This window comes from Schistocerca serialis, chromosome 4, assembly GCF_023864345.2.
Source record: "Schistocerca serialis cubense isolate TAMUIC-IGC-003099 chromosome 4, iqSchSeri2.2, whole genome shotgun sequence".
Taxonomy (NCBI): domain Eukaryota; kingdom Metazoa; phylum Arthropoda; class Insecta; order Orthoptera; family Acrididae; genus Schistocerca; species Schistocerca serialis.
The window spans coordinates 492594899-492613412 of record NC_064641.1 but is presented as its reverse complement, the minus strand read 5'-3'; the positions used below and the strand labels follow the sequence as shown (position 1 = coordinate 492613412).

Here is an 18514-nt window from a genome sequence, read left to right as displayed (position 1 = left end):
GTCAGCAAACATCTGGAGCCGTTAACCCCCCTTATACACTGTACCACGCTTGGTAACAAAAGTGAACACGAAGAACACAAATGCACTCTGATTAACCTTCTACCAGTCACTGAACATCTGGAGCCGTTAACTCTCCTTATACACTGTACCTCGCTTGGTAGCAAAAGTGAACACGAAGAACACTAATGCACTCTGATTAACCTTCTACCAGTCACTAAACATCAGGAGCCATTAACCACCCTTATAGGCTGTACCACACTTGGTAACAAAAGTGAACACGAAGAACACTAATGCACTCTGATTAATCTTCTAGCAGTCACTGAGGTTTGCAATTTTAAACATTTAAATATTCGAAAAGGGTGTGGAGTTTCATGTCCCACCATGTCTTCTGGGTGCCTCACTTTTCTTTGTCAGGCAATGTGTTTCTTTAGCGGTTTTGAGTGGTGCAGCGAACCGGCAGAGCGTCTCACCTCGTCGGCGTGGGCCGACACCGGCGTGGTGGTGGCGTGCGCGCCGCGCGAGCTGGTGTGAGCCGCCACCAGCACCAGCAGCGACACCAGCGCGGCGCACCACTGCGGCCGCCACCGCCGCCTCCGCGTTCGCGTCCGCGTCATCGCCGCCGCCGCCGCCGCCGTCTGCAACACGACAACCACCACCAGATTAGCCACACTCCAGGCTCAAGTTTTGTCGTCTACTCAGGTTCCGGACATCTTTCTCAGTATCAGGGAGCGACTGAGTACGAAACGTGTCATTGACAGCTAGGTCACTGTTCATTTCTTGGTCGGCCACGAGACATTCCCCACGCGTTTGCTGCGTGGGAACCTCGGCAGAGGGCTGACTGTGCCTGTGGAGAGAGAGGGGCCCTCGAAGACGTACTTCTATACTGTGACTCTTGGGTGCAGCAGAGGCGACTAACACTATGGCTTACACAGCAGACTTTGTGGAACGGTGTCAACGACTGTGCAGACAGAATATCTAGGGGAATATTTAGGGCGCTACATCTTCCAGCGACGAGAGCTCAGGTAGCAATGAGCACAGGAGACGACTGACTCCACAGACACGACTGTTGCGAGAGAGAGACAAGTAGTTGTGGTAGCAGATCAGGAGACAGCGGCACAGGCGAAAATGTGATAACATCGAATAAGGACTAAATCGAAAGCACTGATATAGGCTAGGTTGTACACCAGAATTGCTAGCTATTAACGCAGATGGATCCTGTAGCACTAGGCATGGATCAATATTGATCACTTCATTATACGAGACAACATATCGCACACACACGGTACAGATTGTAAAAACACGTACACTATAAAAACTATTCATAGGATCATAACTAAAAGCGATTAGGGATGTTCACCGGAATGACATAAAAACAAGTGTACATTGAGATTAATATTAGACAAATGCTGAAATAGAAGACAGCACATGCTGCCGTGTAAAGTAAACGAAATGTAGAACCCAACCTATACGTATTATCACGCAGTCTGAGGACGAGACGCTCAAAGGACTGCTGAGCCCTTCGTCATCGTCTGCGAGTAGTAGCAGTAGATAGGTCGGTAGCCGGCCAAGAGCGAGAGGTTTGTTATACTTCTGAAGTACTCCCTCTTGGAAAGAATCTGCGGTGGCATTCTATAAATCTAAATTCTTTCCTCTATTTCGTTTTTCCTATATCCTTAATACATAAATTCTTAATTTTGTCAGTTCCTTTTCCGAATTAGATTTAAGTCTCAAATATATAAAATTGCAACTGTTAAAATAGTAATAATCTAAACGAGCTCAATTTTAAGTGCATGTGCTATTTAATACTGTGAAAACACGACGTGTTTTAATCACTAAGTCGCAACCGGCATGCCCCGGACAAATTTTTCTGGCACTCCCAAACTGCGAGATTCGCGTATGCGAGGGGGAAGAAGGGGTAATCTCCACGTGACTCGTGTTTACGTTTCGTGATTTTGCTGTTTTTCTATCCCGCCAAATAATAATAATAAAAAAAAAGCGGATTTGGGTAACTGAATCTATCAAGTGAATTAAATGGTTCAAATGGCTTTAAGCACTATGGGACTTAATATTTGAGGTCATCAGTCCCCTAGACTTAGGACTACTTAAACATAACTTACCTAAGGACATCACACACATCTACGCCCGAGGCCGGATTCGAACCTGCGACCGTAGCAGCAGCGCAGTTCCGGACTGAAGCGCCTAGAACCACTCGGCCACAGCGACCGGTAGTGAATTAAAATACGTTTACATAATCACAGAAGACTAAACTAATATGTTATCAGTTTCATTTTACTGATTTTATTTTGTTTCCACGTTATTAGCAGATGAAGCATTAATCGTGTTGCAGAACAAGAAGTTATTTTTGTTGTTTTCTAAGGAAATTCGACTTATTAAACAGTCAAAACTAAACTGTTCTTTTCCGCAGAGGCATGCAATTTACTTGAAACTAAGCGTTTCATTTCATACTATTGACTAGTTTCAACTGTTCGCTCAATTTCTAGTGTACATTTTCATTTTCTTGTACGTAAGGCATTACGCCAAACATGAGATAATATGTTACCGGTACTCTAAGATAATTGTCACCACGAATACCACAGTGAAAAGTTTAATACCAGGTACTTTCAGTGTGAATCTGGACATAAGAATGCTCTATTTGAGCTGAATGATGCATTTTAGTGAGGTTTACGAAATTACGATGGGCTTGGAGTATTCTCTGCTGTCCCGTTTATTTAATGACTTACTGTAAGCTCTCTTAATGCTATGTGTGTACGAACACACGTAAATATTCACTTGAAGAGGAATAACAATGAACAGGCAAATTTGATCAGTAGTACTGACTACAATGTTTTACTTCAAATATGGTCCTTTTGAAATAAATGAGCCTTCCTTGAAACACCATGTTTTGCGTTCACAAGACATGGTTCAACACTAGTCTCGTACCTCCTCTAGGTTTGACGTTAATTTGTTTGCTTTTGTCTTACATTTACAGAATGCCATTCTTTGGTAAATTGTAGACTGGTAGAACAACGTAGTTAAACGTAGTAATTGCCCATGTCGCTTTTTATATATTCCTAGAGCAGAATACAAACTGCGAGTTGTACAGTTTCTTGGCTTCATAGATAACCTTGTCAATTGTTTATACAGTTTGAAATCGTGATGAAATAACTTATTGTCCTTAGTTCTGGTGTATACGAGCAACTGTTTATTTTTTGCAAGAAATGTATTTTTTCTTACAAGATTTTTGCAGCGCTGTGTAGATTTAAACCTGACTGGAAATTATGCATAACTGTATTGCAGAGTACGAAAAAACAGTTTTGTTTTAAAGTCACCACATAGCAAAATACTGGGGTACTTTGTGCTGTAAAGTTTAGTTTTGAAATGAGTATTGTGCCAAGAAATGCTTCCTTATTGCATCCTTTATCTGGCTAGGATATGATGAAACAGTTGACAGTTGCCCTAAGTATAACAGCTCCGTACATCCCCCCTGAACAATATGCCGTATTGCTGCTTATGGTCATATGACGTTCCTGTATGCACTAAATTCCAAACAGAAATGCGACGGAAAGCATTTGAGCAGAGCAAACACAGAGCACGGGATTCGTATCATTGTAGCTGCGCATGAGCAGTAGCACGAGTTTTCTGGCGTTTCATAGTAACCCTCTGGCAATGCTCAAACGAGCCTCTGAATTAGTAGGAAGGATTCTGAGAAAATGCAGTGCATCTGTAAAGGGAATCATATGCAAGACCCTAGTGTGACCTATTCTAGAGTGTTATTCCAGTCTTTGAAGTCCGTATCACACAGGTATGAAAACAAACATGAACAAACTCAAAGACGTGCCGCTAGCATCGTAACAGGCTGGTATAGCCCATACGAAAGTGTAACAGAAAAGCTCAGGAAACTTATATTAGAGTCCCTGGAAGAGAGGTGACCTAAACGCATCCTCTACACCTCCCACCACCTCGATCCCCCTCACCCCCCGGGTTGCTCCTCTCCTCTTCAATCCCCGCCCTCTTCCATGTCTTCACTGTTGTGTGCCCCCTACCCTCCATCTCTACACCCTTCATCTCCTTTCCCAAGGTGGCTTCCGTCAACTCCACCTCCCGGATGATGCCCTCTGTCCCTCCATTTATCCCTCCTATCACCTCTGATCCTCACACCCCCTCTTTTCCTCTGTCCTTTCCCCGGGCTCCCTCTTCCCCCCCTTCCATCCTGTTTTCTCCCAACATAACCTCTCTGCCTACCTTCTCCCGCCCCCCCCCCCCGAGTCCTTTTGTATACCCCCTCCTCTGCCTTTCCCCACTCCCTGTCGCATCTGCCCAGCACCCGCCCCCCTCTTATAGGTCCTCGTCCTCCATCGGTTCTGTCCCCCCTCCCCCCACTTCGTTTTTTCCTCTCCTTCCTCCCCTTTCCTTACCCATCGTCTGTCCACGTTCCCCCCATCTGCCCTCGGCTGTCGTATATCGTATTTGTGCCAATTTTTTAGTGCAGTGTTCAAGTGAATGTTCAGTGTTGTTCATCCAAATTGTTGCGAACAGAAACCATGCTGTCGCTGGGTGTAAATTTTATATCTCCTGCGAACAGAAACCAGACTGTCGCCGTGTTTTTTTAATTGTCTGTCTATTCTTCTACCTGTCTGCTTCATATGTATTTTATTAGCATCATCAACCCTTTGTTCTATGTTTTAAGTTCCACGATTTTCCGCCGTTTTACCATTAAAGTCACCGTTTTGATCGCCTGCTTTTATTATTTGTTATCCTCATCTTTTTAAAACAAATTCTGTAGGCTGAAGAGCGGCGTACTAAGCTGCTGCCAGCCCGCCCCCTTCGGGGGAAATCGAAACTCAATAAAGGGAAAAAAAGGCGACATTGTTCTCGCGAGAGCCTGTTGGGTAAATTTAGAGAAGCTGTGTTTGAAGGTGACTGTGCGATGGTTATGCTGTCACAAATGTATGTCTTGCGTATCCGCCGGGATGTCCGAGCACGTTAAAAGTGCCGGTTCCGGGATACGGTGAGACGAACTTGCCCCGGATAGAACGACGATGGCTGGCGAGCCGACCAGCCTGGACTTGAGCTTTAAACGGTTTGCCACATCCAGATACGTAAATACCAGGCTGGTACGCACGTCCCACGCTAGACAAATATTTAGAAAACTTTCTCACACTTGAACTTCGAATTACTCTAGACGCAAATAGGTCGGACGCACTGATTCCACTCCGCGGGGAGTGGTGGCGTCAGGAAGGCCATCCGGCCACCAATTACCGCTAACATTTACTTGAATCCACATAACGATGCCGACCGCGTACGAAAAACAGGATAAGACGGAAGAACAACAAGAAGAAGAATACACATCCCGCGTAGGGATCACGAGAAAAAGATGAGAGAGATTAGGGTGCCTACAAAGGCATATAGACAGTCTGTTCCTCCGCTGAATACGCGAAGGGATTAGGACTGAAAACTGATAATGTTGATATTATATGCGCCCCGCCATGCCCTGTACAGTGGATTATGGGACTATTTCTGTAGATTTTGATAAAGAGTGATCAGGACATGTCCTTCTAGAAACATGTAATGGTACTTACTTCTACAGCACTTCAAAAAGAGAAAGCCGTTTCTATCGATCCTACCAGCTAGAGATGATTTCGTAGCATTACTGTAGTACTCAGAAATTTTATTCTACATCTACATACCAATTATGTAGTGACTGATTTAAATACGTTAAGGCTCTGCGTGGTGAAACGAATTAAATACCTTACATTTATTACACGCAAGGTAACAGCAAGTAAGTGCAGCATCTATAGTTCTAAGATACTGAAACATTAGGTATACCAGCTGCAGAAAATGTAAATAGAACACATTGCAATTGTTTTATTTTTATAAAAATGTTCTGTTGTGGACCACAGCTAGTTAATCTAGTTACCTTTTACAAAACATAATTACAAACCATTAGCATCTTTCCATCACTACGATTAATATGATTAAGACAAGAAAACAAAAAATGGTCATTATATTAAGAAAAGGTCTCTAATGGTCATTGTTGCTGGATTTTAGTTAGTGTTCCCTTGAACAAAAAGACCTTACAGTTTGGGGCCTGTTCGACTTTCTTCATACTTACAGGCAGGATTCAAACATCAGGTCGCAGACATCAGTTTCCTAAAGGAGTACGATGAACCTTTCAAAAACACCCTAAAAATCTAATTTGAAGATTTCTGAACACAGTTAACTTTAAATAATTACGAACTTCTGAACCTAGCAGTTTGTAACAGTATGCCTAGCATTTCTGTCTTGTAATCCCGAAGGTTGGAGGTTCGAATCTCTAATAAGAACTCTTTTTACTTTTATTTATTTGAATTTCATATTTATTATCAAACTGAAATGTTTATAAACAAATACTGAATAGTTATTTTCTAACAAAAAAATTTTTTTATTTAGTTGCTGGTCACACAAAAACGTTAATATGCAAAGCAAATAAAGTTTTGGTACTAAAATACGAAACATTGAAGAGAAAAAATTTTAAACGTAGCAAGTAATTACAAATATAACATTAAAAACAAAAACAATATTGCCTGAATAAAAGTGAAGCAACCAGAATGGGAAGACGAAACGAAACTTCACGGGCCTAGCAGATACGTGATGTTACTTCAGTGATTACCAAATCGAGTCAAATTTACAAAGAACTTTGCAATAAGAGCCAAATTATCAGTATAACGTTGAACTCCCACTGGACTGGACATAGGTACTGATTCGGTTGGGAAGGGTATCTCCTTGTGTCCTCTCCTGAGGTAAGATGACTCACAGCTGCTATAACACATACTCGATTGTGATAATGAGGTGGAGTTGACGTCAGAGCTGTTCCCACATGTGTTCTATTGGGGACTGATGTGAGGATGTTGTTGGATATGGGAGTACCTCACCAACATGCAGGCAGTTTCTAGGGACGTCTTTTTGTAGACGAGCATTGCCCTGTTGAAAATTGGCAGCACGATACTGTCGCATGTGAGGTAACACATAAAGACACAGAATGTCTGTGATGTGCTGTTGTGGCATCAGAGTTCTGCGCGTCGTTACCAGCCGAGACGTGAAGTCAGATGTGATGGCTCCCCACGCCACGACTCCAGGTAACAACAGTAAACGCGAACTGCAAAGTGCACTCTGATGGCCATTCTTTCTCTCAAAGGGAATTGCAACTCTACATCTATATACATACTGCGCAAGCCACAGTATGGTGCATGAGTGAGAAAAAAACGACAGTCTATGTGCCTCCGCACGAGCCCTAATTTTCTTTATCATGTCTTCGCAGTCCGTACGTGAAATGTACGTTGACGGCAGTAGAAGTGTTCTGCAGTCAGCTGAAAATGCCTGTTCTCGAAATTTTTCCAACAGTGTTTCACGAAAAATAGGTAATCATCCCTCCACAGATGCCCATTCGACTTCACGAACCATCTCCGTAACACTCACGTGTTGGTCGAACTTACGGGAAACAAATCTATCAATCTGAATTGCTTCTATGCCTCCGAGCTGCTGGGGATCACAAACACTCGACAAGTACTCAATAATACGTCGCATTGGTGTTCTACACACAAATGAGTTACACTTCCCTGAACTTTTCCCAATAAACCGAACTCCACCAATTGCCTTCCACACTACTGCCTTTGCGTACTCATTCCGTTTCGTATCAGTTTGCAGCGCTGCACATAGATATTTAATTAACGCGACAGTGTCAAGCAGCACACCACTAATACTGTATTCGAACACTACAGGATTGTTTTTCCTACCAATCTGCATTAAATTACATTTTTCTACATTTAAAGCTAGGTTCCTTTCATCACACTAACTAGAAATTTTGTCAAATCCATCTTGTATCCTCCTGCGGTCACTTATCTTCGACACTTTCCCGTGCACCACAGCATCATCAGCAAACAGCTGCAGACTGCTGTTCGCGTTGTCTGCCAGATCATTTATGTACATAGAAAATAGGAGCAGTCCTACCATACTTCCCTGAGACACTCCTGACGATATCTTTATCTCTGATGAACGCACGTCATCTCGGATGCGTACTGGGTTCTGTTACTTGAGTAGCCTTCGAGTCACTCACATATCTGGGAATCTAGTCCCCATACACGGATCTTCATTAACAGTCTGCAGTGGGAAATCGTGCCAAATGTTTTCTGGAAATCTAGGAATATGGGATTAGCCTGTTGCCCTTCATCCATTATTTGCTATCGGAGTTTCGCATGAGCAATAGTTTCTAAACCCGTGATGATTTGGGGACAGAAGTTTTCTCTGTCTCAAGGAAATGTATTATATACGAACGTGGAATACGTTTAAGGATTCATTTTCTAAAATTCATCACGTGCACTCCACAAGTACTCCTCTACCCGAGTAGCCGCTTCATGTGTGTACTGCACCCTTGACCTATCAAGGAGAATCCTACAAATCCCCACCCGATAACGGAGGTCCAGGAATCTGCAGCCAACACCGTCACAGAACTGACGGAGCCTCTGGTTGAGACCCTCCCCTCCGCTCGAAATCAAAGGACCACGATCAACCCTGGGTGCGATACTGCAAATTTGTGAGCTCTGCTTCCACCGCACGACTGGGGCTACCAGCCTTCACCACTTGCGCCATTGAACTGAGGATGGTCTCAGAATTCTAGAAACAGGGGTGATTGGTGCCGACATAAGCCGGCGCTCTTGTTGAACTGACGTAGGTGGCAATTGGCTGTATCTCTCACTGGCACTCATCGCTTACCTACACAAGCAAACTCTTGTACAAGCTCTACGGACACAATGAAATGCCTCAGAAGCAGTGAAGTGTTTGTTCAAGTCTCACATTAGGTGAAACTCTCCTCTAGTGTTCCTCAAAGTCCTTTTTATGTGTATCTGTACAGCTGATTGGCTAGCTCTGGTTCTTTGTCTTGACAGTCGAATTATTTCCTACAAACTTTTGTTATTGTTCTGTAGTGCCTTCACTTCCCGAGCAAAACAGACACACATATTCGCCGAGTAGGTTCGTCTCTGATTGTTTGCCAGATAGTCAATAAGCACTGGACTTGGCTACTGTTTCTATGTTTCGGAACAGTGTATCGATACGTGGAACTGTTTCAGTGTTTAGAAACGGCTATGTTTCACTGTTTCGAAACAGTGGTGTTTCAGTCCGCTCTGTGTCGGATAACGGGACCTGATTCGATCTCGAGCCAGCCACAGAAACTGTAGCGTTGTTTCAAAATAACGCTGTTTCAGTCCACTTGTGCTTGGAACGGACTAACTGTATCGAAACAATGTTTCATTTCGCTTTGTCTCGGACGAGATTCGGGCGCGGCGCAGATACGGAAATACGTTTAATATACTACTTCATCGAACTCTTTCAAGAGTGTCGAAATCCTTTTGACACACAACAGCATGAAGCTTAAGATTTCCGAAAATAAAGCTTCGTTTCTAATTGATTCCTCTATTCCGAAATGGCGTAATATATACTTTATAAACACTAACAAACAATAAAATAAAGCACACTATTCGCATTCAAAATAATAAAAGTGTGAAAAACATTCAGTTAAATTACACATCTCATATAACATATGCTTATCTGTTGATGTACAGTAATCATATTAAAAAACTCAAGTAAACCTACAACATTTTGAATTAGAAAAGGTGTAGAGTGGCAATTTTTAGACATATACGTAAATTGGATGCACTTGAAAAGCAATATGATTGACGGATCATTGATGATGTAATGGTGAACGGGAAGGGCTGAGAAGCATGGTGGATTTATAGTAATGATTCGAAACACCTTAAGGGACAAAAATTTTTTTCTCTTATATTTTGTCATTTATTCGAATTATGTGGCTTTATTTGTGAGTCTGTAGTCAATGTGCCTATTCTCCACAATGATTTCTTTTGTGTGCATGGATATTAGCAGGCCGGGTATATATTTTCCATACTAACGAAATGTGGGAATCCCAGTAGCGTATCCATTGTTTCTGCAGTTTTTTCCGCCTCCAGTACAGTTCATGTTGGTTCTTCTGTCTTCAGCTATGGCGTTACGAAGTCCGGTGTGGGATTATTTTATGAAGATAAATCCTGAGAAAATTAAATGTAACTTGTGCTCGGCAGTGTTGTCGTTTAAAAGTAGTTCAACTTCTTGCTTAAACAGACACTTGCGACATAAGCATCCAACAGTTAATTTAAGTGAAACTCGTTCGAAATCAGTCTTTATGAATCTGGGCAGTGACGAAACCCGTTAAGTTTCCACAGCAACTGTTCAGGAATCTGCCATTCCAGTGCCTGTGCGTCAAGATGAACAATCTGTGCAAGAAATACCCAGCACTTCCACCAGTTCAGTTCTGGGTAGGTGTGGTAAACAAACAAAGATTACTGGATTTGCATCAAGACCAGTGCCTTCATCCAAACGAGCCAAAATAGACGAACAGATTTTAAGACTTGTTGTTAAAGACTACCTTCCATTTAATGTAGTTGAGAGTGTAGAGTTTAGAAAAATGACTTATTTATTAAATGAAAACTATGTACCACCAAGTAGAAAAACACTCTCCCACAGTTTACTCTCTCAAGTGTTCGACAGCACACTAGTGCGAGTAAGATCTGCAGTGCAAGCTGCATCCTACATCTGCATTACAACTGATGGATGGACATCTGTGAAAAATGGGAATTATATTGCAGTGACTGCTCACTTCATTGATGAAAACCGCAATCTGAAGTAATATTTGTTATCTAGTTTTAAATTCCATGACAAGCATACAGCAGAAAACATTTCCAATGAATTACAAAATGTGACTTCAACCTGGGGTATCACCAATAAAATTGTAGCTTGCACTACAGATAACGCACCTAATATGGTGAAGGCAGTGATGATGTGCAAATGGTGGCATGTACCTTGTTTTGCACATACACTGAATTTAATCGTGCAAGCAAGCCTTGAACCAATTACAGACACAAGGGCAAAGGTGAAGTCAATAGTGGAATTTTTCAAAAGAAGTCCTCAAGCACTTGAGAAATTACACAATATTCAGAAGCAAATGGGCGTTCCTATTTTAACACCGAAACAAGATTGCCCTACGAGATGGAATTCCACATATGAAATGTTTGACAGGCTTTTGAAAATCAAAGAGCCTTTGCAAAGCACCCTTGCCATCCTCAGTGTGGATTCACAAACAAAACTGTCCAATGAAGACTGGTTAGTTACGAAAAACCGTGTGAAATACTATCTCCTTTTGAACAAGTCACAACAGAAATTAGCAGTGAAAGAAATGTAACCTTGTCAAAAGTTGTCTTATTAAGCAAAGGTTTACAAAGTCATTGTCTGAGACTAAAAAACTCAGATCACAGCAATGAAGCCACTAATACAGTAATTGCTAAACTTGAGGACGGAATCTGTACCCGCCTCGTTAAAAATTTTGCAGATAAAGCAATTGCTTGTGAGGCAATATTACTGGATCCTCGCCTCAGGGAGCATGGTTTTCCAAAAACTGGGCATCGATTAAAAGAAACAAAAGATGCCATAATTAACAAGTGCTGTGCAATACGACAGAAGCCCACTCGGTGTTCTACAGAAAATCCGCCACCAGCCAAACCAGTTGAGGTGAGCACATTCACTTCTAGCAGTGGCAACATTTGGCAAGATTTTGACCAAGCTGTAGGTGGCTTGATCCAAAGTGTAGACAATCCACGTGCTGCAAGTATAGTCGAGCTTGATAAATACATGAAGATGCCACTGATACACAGATCACAAGATCCATTGCTGTGGTGGAAAGAAAATCATATGTTGTTTCCTACACTGTTTGAAATAATGAAACGACGTCTTTGTATTATGGTCACCTCTATTCCATGTGAGCGCATATTTTCAAAGCAGGGGCAAATAATAACAGACAGACGATCCCGTCTTTCAAGCGAAAAAGTATCAAAAATGATATTTCTGAACTACAACTTAGAATAGGCACAGCAGATCTACTCAGAAATGAAACAGGAAAATTTCAATTGATTTTGTTCTTCTCTGGACAGAGTGCACTGAATTTATATTTGATTGTATTTTGTTTAGTCCACTAAACTGTGCATGTAGCTACCTTACAAGAACATTTTTCTCAAATTTGTTGCACACAGAAGACACGTTTTTGCTCACCATTCAGTGAGTTTAATTTTTTTTGTATGTTATTTATTCATTTATGTGTTTGAGAATAATTATCTGATTTGTGTATGTATATGTTTGTGTGTATATTTTTGTAAATGTGCTGTGTTTGGTTATTACACTATAGGCATCTTGATACTTGTGTATGATAAAAAATTCTCAGCCAAATCAACAATTGTACTTCGATACTTTTGTTTTTGGCGTTCAGATACTATGATAAAAATTGCATTTCTACAACAACGCAATTTCATCTCTGATTTCCTGGGCAAGTATATAATAAAATGGTAATACATCTGCTTGCTGTGACTACTTGAGGGAACTCCATGTACCTGTACCTCAAACAAACTTCTTTAGCAAGAACTATGAGTGGTGTAGAGGCAGATTTGCCATGATACAGGTATCACAAAGGCATTACACTGTAGTAACTGCTTTAAATTTTCGTCTGGATTTTATACTTCAAAGAAACATACGAATCTCTGCATTTCAGTTACCTTGAAATGTTTTCCTGTTCTATCAAGTGTACTTACTATGAGATGTATCCAGCTAACTTGTGAATGTTTGATGAGAAACTGCCATACTTGACCATTGCGCAATATCCTCCAGTCTGTTACGGTAATTTTTTGGTCTGTGTGCATCAGTCACTTTGCATCTTGCTCTGTGTGACAAACAATGGAAAATTTATCTGCGGGTAGTAAAAGTGTGAGTGGCATACTCATAAATGTTAATTCAGTGCCTCGCTTCCAGGATTTTATCTCGATAAATTATATCGCATGATATGCCTTTTCAAGAGCACATACAGATTATCACTCATAAAACCTATCAAAATTATGCACTAGAATACAGGGAAACGAGTTTGGCAAAATCTGTTATGTCAAACATATTAAGTCTGACCTCGGCCAATTGGAAAGTATGAAAGTCACATGACACGAAAGCAGTGCATTTGCTGCTACACGAAATATGGAACTGCAAAGACGCCTAAGTGAAAGTTTCACACTTTCTGCGATATGATTGGCGGTCTCGCACCTCATTTGTGTTTTTATGACAATATTTATACAGTAGACACTCAAGATTATATAATGTGACGGCCTATACTATTATAAGACACAAACTGTTTCACTGTTTCGAAACAGCGTTTCGAAACATTACATTGTACTGTTTCATTTGTTTCGAAACAGTTAGGTGTTTCAGTTTGCCCATCTCTAATAAGCACAATCCCCACCGATTTGCAGAAAACACTGACCATGCCCTTCTCAAAGGAGGAAACCGAAAACTTTTTTGTTTAGAGCAAGCAACTTCTTCCTCATTTCGATTGTTGAAGTTTTCCTGGTGGACTGAACATTCCATAATTTTTGGGTGTATACCCAAGACACCATTATTTCCTCATACGATACTTCCTCTGAGAATATTCCATCAAGAGCCTCTGTTACCGATTCGCTTTGTAGTGGCGAGATAAGGATAACATCTGAAATAGCGCAAGAGGAAATAATGCTGACTAGAGTGCAAGCCAAAAATGATGAAATATTTTATCAGTTAGAGACAGTTTCAAAAATCACGGTACGGAAGTAGGTTGGCCTAGACACACAGACGCACACACGCACGAGGGCTGTATGATTGTTAATTCATCTGGAGAGTACACGTCGAGTTGCCAGTACAAGAATCAAACCAGATATTGCAACACTGTTTTGTGGATAGCTGACTTATTGAAAAGCGCGGCTGTAGTACACTTATAAGGTTTATAATTTGCAGTGCAACTAGTCACAAGTATGACTTAAAAAGTTTATTCAAACAAGACCATTACCGGTTTCAGATTTACACTGAGGTAACAAAAGTAATGGGGTAACGATATGCACATACACAGATGCCGGTAGTATCGCGTACACAAGGTATGAAAGGCCATTGCATTGGTGGAACTGTCATTCGTATTCGGGGATTCACGTGGAAAGGTTTCCGACGCGATTATGGCCGCACGACGTGAATTAACACGCTTTGAACGAGGAATGGTAGTTGGAGCTAAAGGCATGGGACAATCCATTTCGGAAGTCATTACGGAATCAATATTCCTAGATTCATAGTGTCAAGAGTGTGCCGCGAACACAAAATTTCAGGCATTACCTTTCAGCACGGACAACGCATTGACCGACGGCCTTTACTTGGCGACCGAGAGCAGAGGCGCTCGCGTAGAGTTGTCAGTGCTAACAGACAGGCAACTCTGCGTAAAATAACAGCAGAAATTAATGTGGGACGTACGACGAACGTATCCGTTAGGACACTGCGACGAAATCTGGCGTTAATGGCCGATGGCAGCAGACGACCGACACGAGTGCCGTTGCTAACAGCACGATTTTGCCTGCTGCGGTTCTCCTGGACTCTTGACCATATTGGTTGGACCTTAGACGACTGAAAAACCGTAGCCTGGTCAGATGAGTCCCGATTTCAGTTGGTAAGAGCTGATGGTAAGATCCGGGTGTAGCGCAGACCCCACGAAGACGTGAACCCAACTTGTAAACGAGTCACTGTGGTGGCTCCATAATGCCTATGTTTACATGGAATGGACTGGGTCCTGGTTATGTTCAGATACTTGGAGACCATTTGCAGCCTTTCATGGATTTCATGTTCCCAAAAAACGATGGAATTTTTATGGATGACAATGTGCCCTGTCACTAGGCCACAACTATTCACGGCCGCGCGGGATTAGCCGAGCGGTCTTAGGCGCTGCAGTCATAGACTGTGCGGCTGGTCCCGGCGGAGGTTCGAGTCCTCCCTCGGGCATGGGTGTGTGTGTTTGTCCTTAGGCTAATTTAGGCTAAGTAGTGTGTAAGCTTAGGGACTGATGCCCTTAGCAGTTAAGTCCCACAAGATTCCACACACATTTGAACATTTTTAGAACTATTCACGATTGGTTCGAATAATATTCTGGACAATTCGAGTGAATGATTTGGGTACCCATCGAACATTTATGGGACATACTCGAGTGATCAGTTTGCACATAATATGCACCGGCAACACTTTTGCAGTTATGGACGGCTATGGAGGCAGCATGGCTGAATATTTCTGCAGGGGACTTCCATCGACTTGTTGAGTACATGCCACGTTGAGTTTTGCATTAGGCCAGGCAAAAGGAGGTCCGACGTCGTATTAGGAGGTAAGCCATGACTTTTGTCAGCTCAGTCCATTACAAATCTGTCTTCAGATAGCTCTTTCAGATTTCCTAGCTTTCCTGTTGCAGCCTTGTTTTATACTCGTTACTGGTTTGTTATTGATTTGGTGCACTAAGATAAACAAAGATTTTCCTTCACTGTAAAGTTAAGCGAGACTTTTTTTGTCCTTCACAGAAACATTCATTGCATTTAATTTTCAATATTTCACACAATTATTCACCGAATTTAAAAATTTACAGTTAGAATCAGTGTATATGACTTGCAGCAGCAAAATTCATGACACGCAAATTACCCAGTCTACTTTCATGCAGTGTTTGATAATGAGAGCAGCTAACGACTTCCAACACACTGGAAAAGTGATTTTAAACCTTCTCCAAACATTTTCTCAGCTTATGTGCTTAACGTCAAATATTTTACAGATTTGCTCATTTGTAAAGTAATCAGATGTTTGGAGCTGTCTTATACATGGGAGTTCGAGTCTTTAACGACTCAAGGATTTCTGCTTCAAGAACAAATGAAAATATCATAGAATTAGCGACTACATGTGGCAGTCCATTGCTGGAATGACACTCTGGTTTTTTCTTGTCTTACTTTTAATTTATTTGGTTCGAGTTTGATTGATGTTAGTTCAGGAATGCTCGTGTTTATAGCAAGGAACCTTCAGCGACTGCTGAGATTAGGTTGTCAAGTAATATCTTTCATCTGTTTCTTTACTCTGATGGTAGTTTGATGCAAACCTTTCTGTAACTTTCGTGAATACTGAATCCCAAATGGGCCACCGCCTGACAACCTCGTTTGTGAACAGTGAAACTAAGTCTCTTATACAGGGTGACGCACGAAATATGTTACCAATTGTTTCTTTCACAATTTACGACTCACATTAAGGCCCGTCCACACGCAACGATCTGTCAGCGCAAATGTCTGCGCACATCACATCTGCGCAGACAGATCGTTGCGTGTGGACAGAAGATTTGCACCAACCTGAAGTGTGTGCAAACCTGGAAGTTGGAGTCGGAGGTTTGAGCGAAACCTCTCAAATCTGTGGGTTCAAACCACATCTGCGCAGACAAGTTGGAGCGTGTAGACAGGAGATCGCCGCAAATCTGGCGCCAAACAGCTGTTAGCTCAATCTAGTGTTTGTATTTGAGCGCACAGGGCATTAAAATGGCTGATACTCGTCAGTGTTCCCGAGAGTTTGTAAGTGAATTCATTGAAATATATGGAAACCACCCATGTTTGTGGAAGATTGAAAGTAAAGAATATAGTGACCGAGACAAAAAGACAGCACCATACAACGTTCTAATTGAAAAATTGCGGGCAGTTGACGCCTCGGCAAACAGAGAAACAGTAACAAAAAAAATTCGTTGCGAACTGTTTACCGAAAAGAGTTTTCCAAAGTTCAGAAATCTAGAAGATCTGGTGTAGGAGTAAATCAAGTACACCAGCCAACGTTACAGTATTTTGATCTGCTTGGCATTCTTAGTGATCAAGAAACGCAACGACCAAGCAGGAGTATAATTGAAGATGAAATTGGAGTGTCAATGTGCGAGGAAATGGAACACGAGGTAATGTAAAACAATATATTTCACATACGTTTATCAAAGGTTTATTCAAAATAATGTATTTGCGTGCAAACATAATAGAAAATTAACTGCTGTTATAAAAAGAAACATGAATATACTTGTCCCTGTTTTAGGTTCGCCCTGCAACTCTCGCAGTAAATTTACGTGAGAAAACTCCTTTCGCTTTAGCAGCCACTGTCTACTCCATTTTGACTGCTTTCTCTGTTTCCTGTGGTTGGTTTGAATGTTTCTTGCAACACAAGTTGCGAACACAGACCACAACAGAACTTCCTCCATTTCTATATTTCGAAATAACTGAATTAAATTTTTGACGTTTACAGGGAGCGTAGTCGCTTGCCACTGATATTTCTTTTTTACAGCGACAGATGGCGGGCGAGTAGTAGATTGAGGTTTGTGTCGTGTGAACACACCACATTTGCAGCGATCTTTTGCATGTACAGACATCTGCGCCGATGTCTGCGCAGACAGATCGTTGCGTGTGGACCGGGCTTTAGATATCCCTCTGGGATCTCTACAGCAGTACCAGCAGAGCTTGGAAAAACAAATGAGTTACGAAATGACGTGTAATTCACGATACTGCCGTTAGGAGACTAGTAAGCAGCAATGGCTGAAAATGGAAGACTGACGACGCAGCAACGATCGGCAATTATGTTACTTTTTCATGAAACGAAAAGCCTTGTTGTGACTCAGAGGCGTTTTCGACAACAATTTAACATACGATGGGTCCCTTGCAAAAAGACCATCCACAGGTTGTACGATAAATTTGTACAGGAAGGAACAGTATTGGAAGCGAAGCGACCTCGGCCTAAGCCTGTTTGTTCGCCGGAGAATATTGAAGCGGTACGAGTTGCTGTACAGAGAAGTCCCGGGAAATCGTGTAGAAAGGCAGCAGCGCAACTGGGAATATCCAGACGCTCCGTTCAACGCATTCTTAAAGGTGACCTCCATATGTACCCACACAAGATGACCTGTGCACAGAAGCTCACTGAAAAACACAAGCAGCAGAGACTACTGTTTGCTCAGTGGGCGGAGGATAGGGAAGAAACTCTCAACAACGTTTGGTTTTCAGACGAGGCGCATTTTCATTTAGACGGTGTGGTTAACAAACAAAATGTACGCTTTTGGGGCACAGAAAACCCACAAGTGCTTCATGAACGACAACATTATGCTCCGAGGATTACAGCGTGGGCAGCAATTTCCAGTCACGGACTTATTGGACCCTTTTTCTTTGAAGAAACTGTGAACAGCGAGCGTTATTTGAGCATGCTTCGCAATAGCTTCATTCCACAACTTCTTGCTACTGCCTTGCCCTTCAACACGCAGTGATTCATGCAGGATGGAGCAAGGTCACATACTCCAAACACTGTGTTGGAGTTTTTACACGAGCATTTCGACATGCGGATCATTTCACTAAGGTTTCCAGGTCGCTTCAATGACGGACAAAATCGGCCCCCCAATAGTCCAGACCTCAATCCATGTGACTTTTTTCTTTGGGGGTACCTAAAGAAAAAAAATTTCCCGAAACGTCCACGTGATTTAATGGAGCTCAGAAGACTTATTCTTCAAGCTTGCAGTGAAATTACGGAAAACATGCGCCGTAGGGTAATCACTAACTTCAGTGTTCGTTTGAAGAAAGTT

The 18514-nt window shown here is 42.0% G+C and overlaps 1 long non-coding RNA gene across 1 annotated transcript in view; it reads right to left on the bottom strand.

The window, feature by feature from the left end:
• Nucleotides 1–533: 533 nt before the first annotated feature.
• The window catches only part of LOC126475213 (uncharacterized), a 391722-nt gene continuing 373741 nt past the window's right edge, over nucleotides 534–18514 (bottom strand). The window contains exon 3 of the long non-coding RNA XR_007586678.1: nucleotides 534–635. This is a non-coding gene — a long non-coding RNA (uncharacterized LOC126475213). The remainder of the gene's footprint in view (nucleotides 636–18514) is intronic.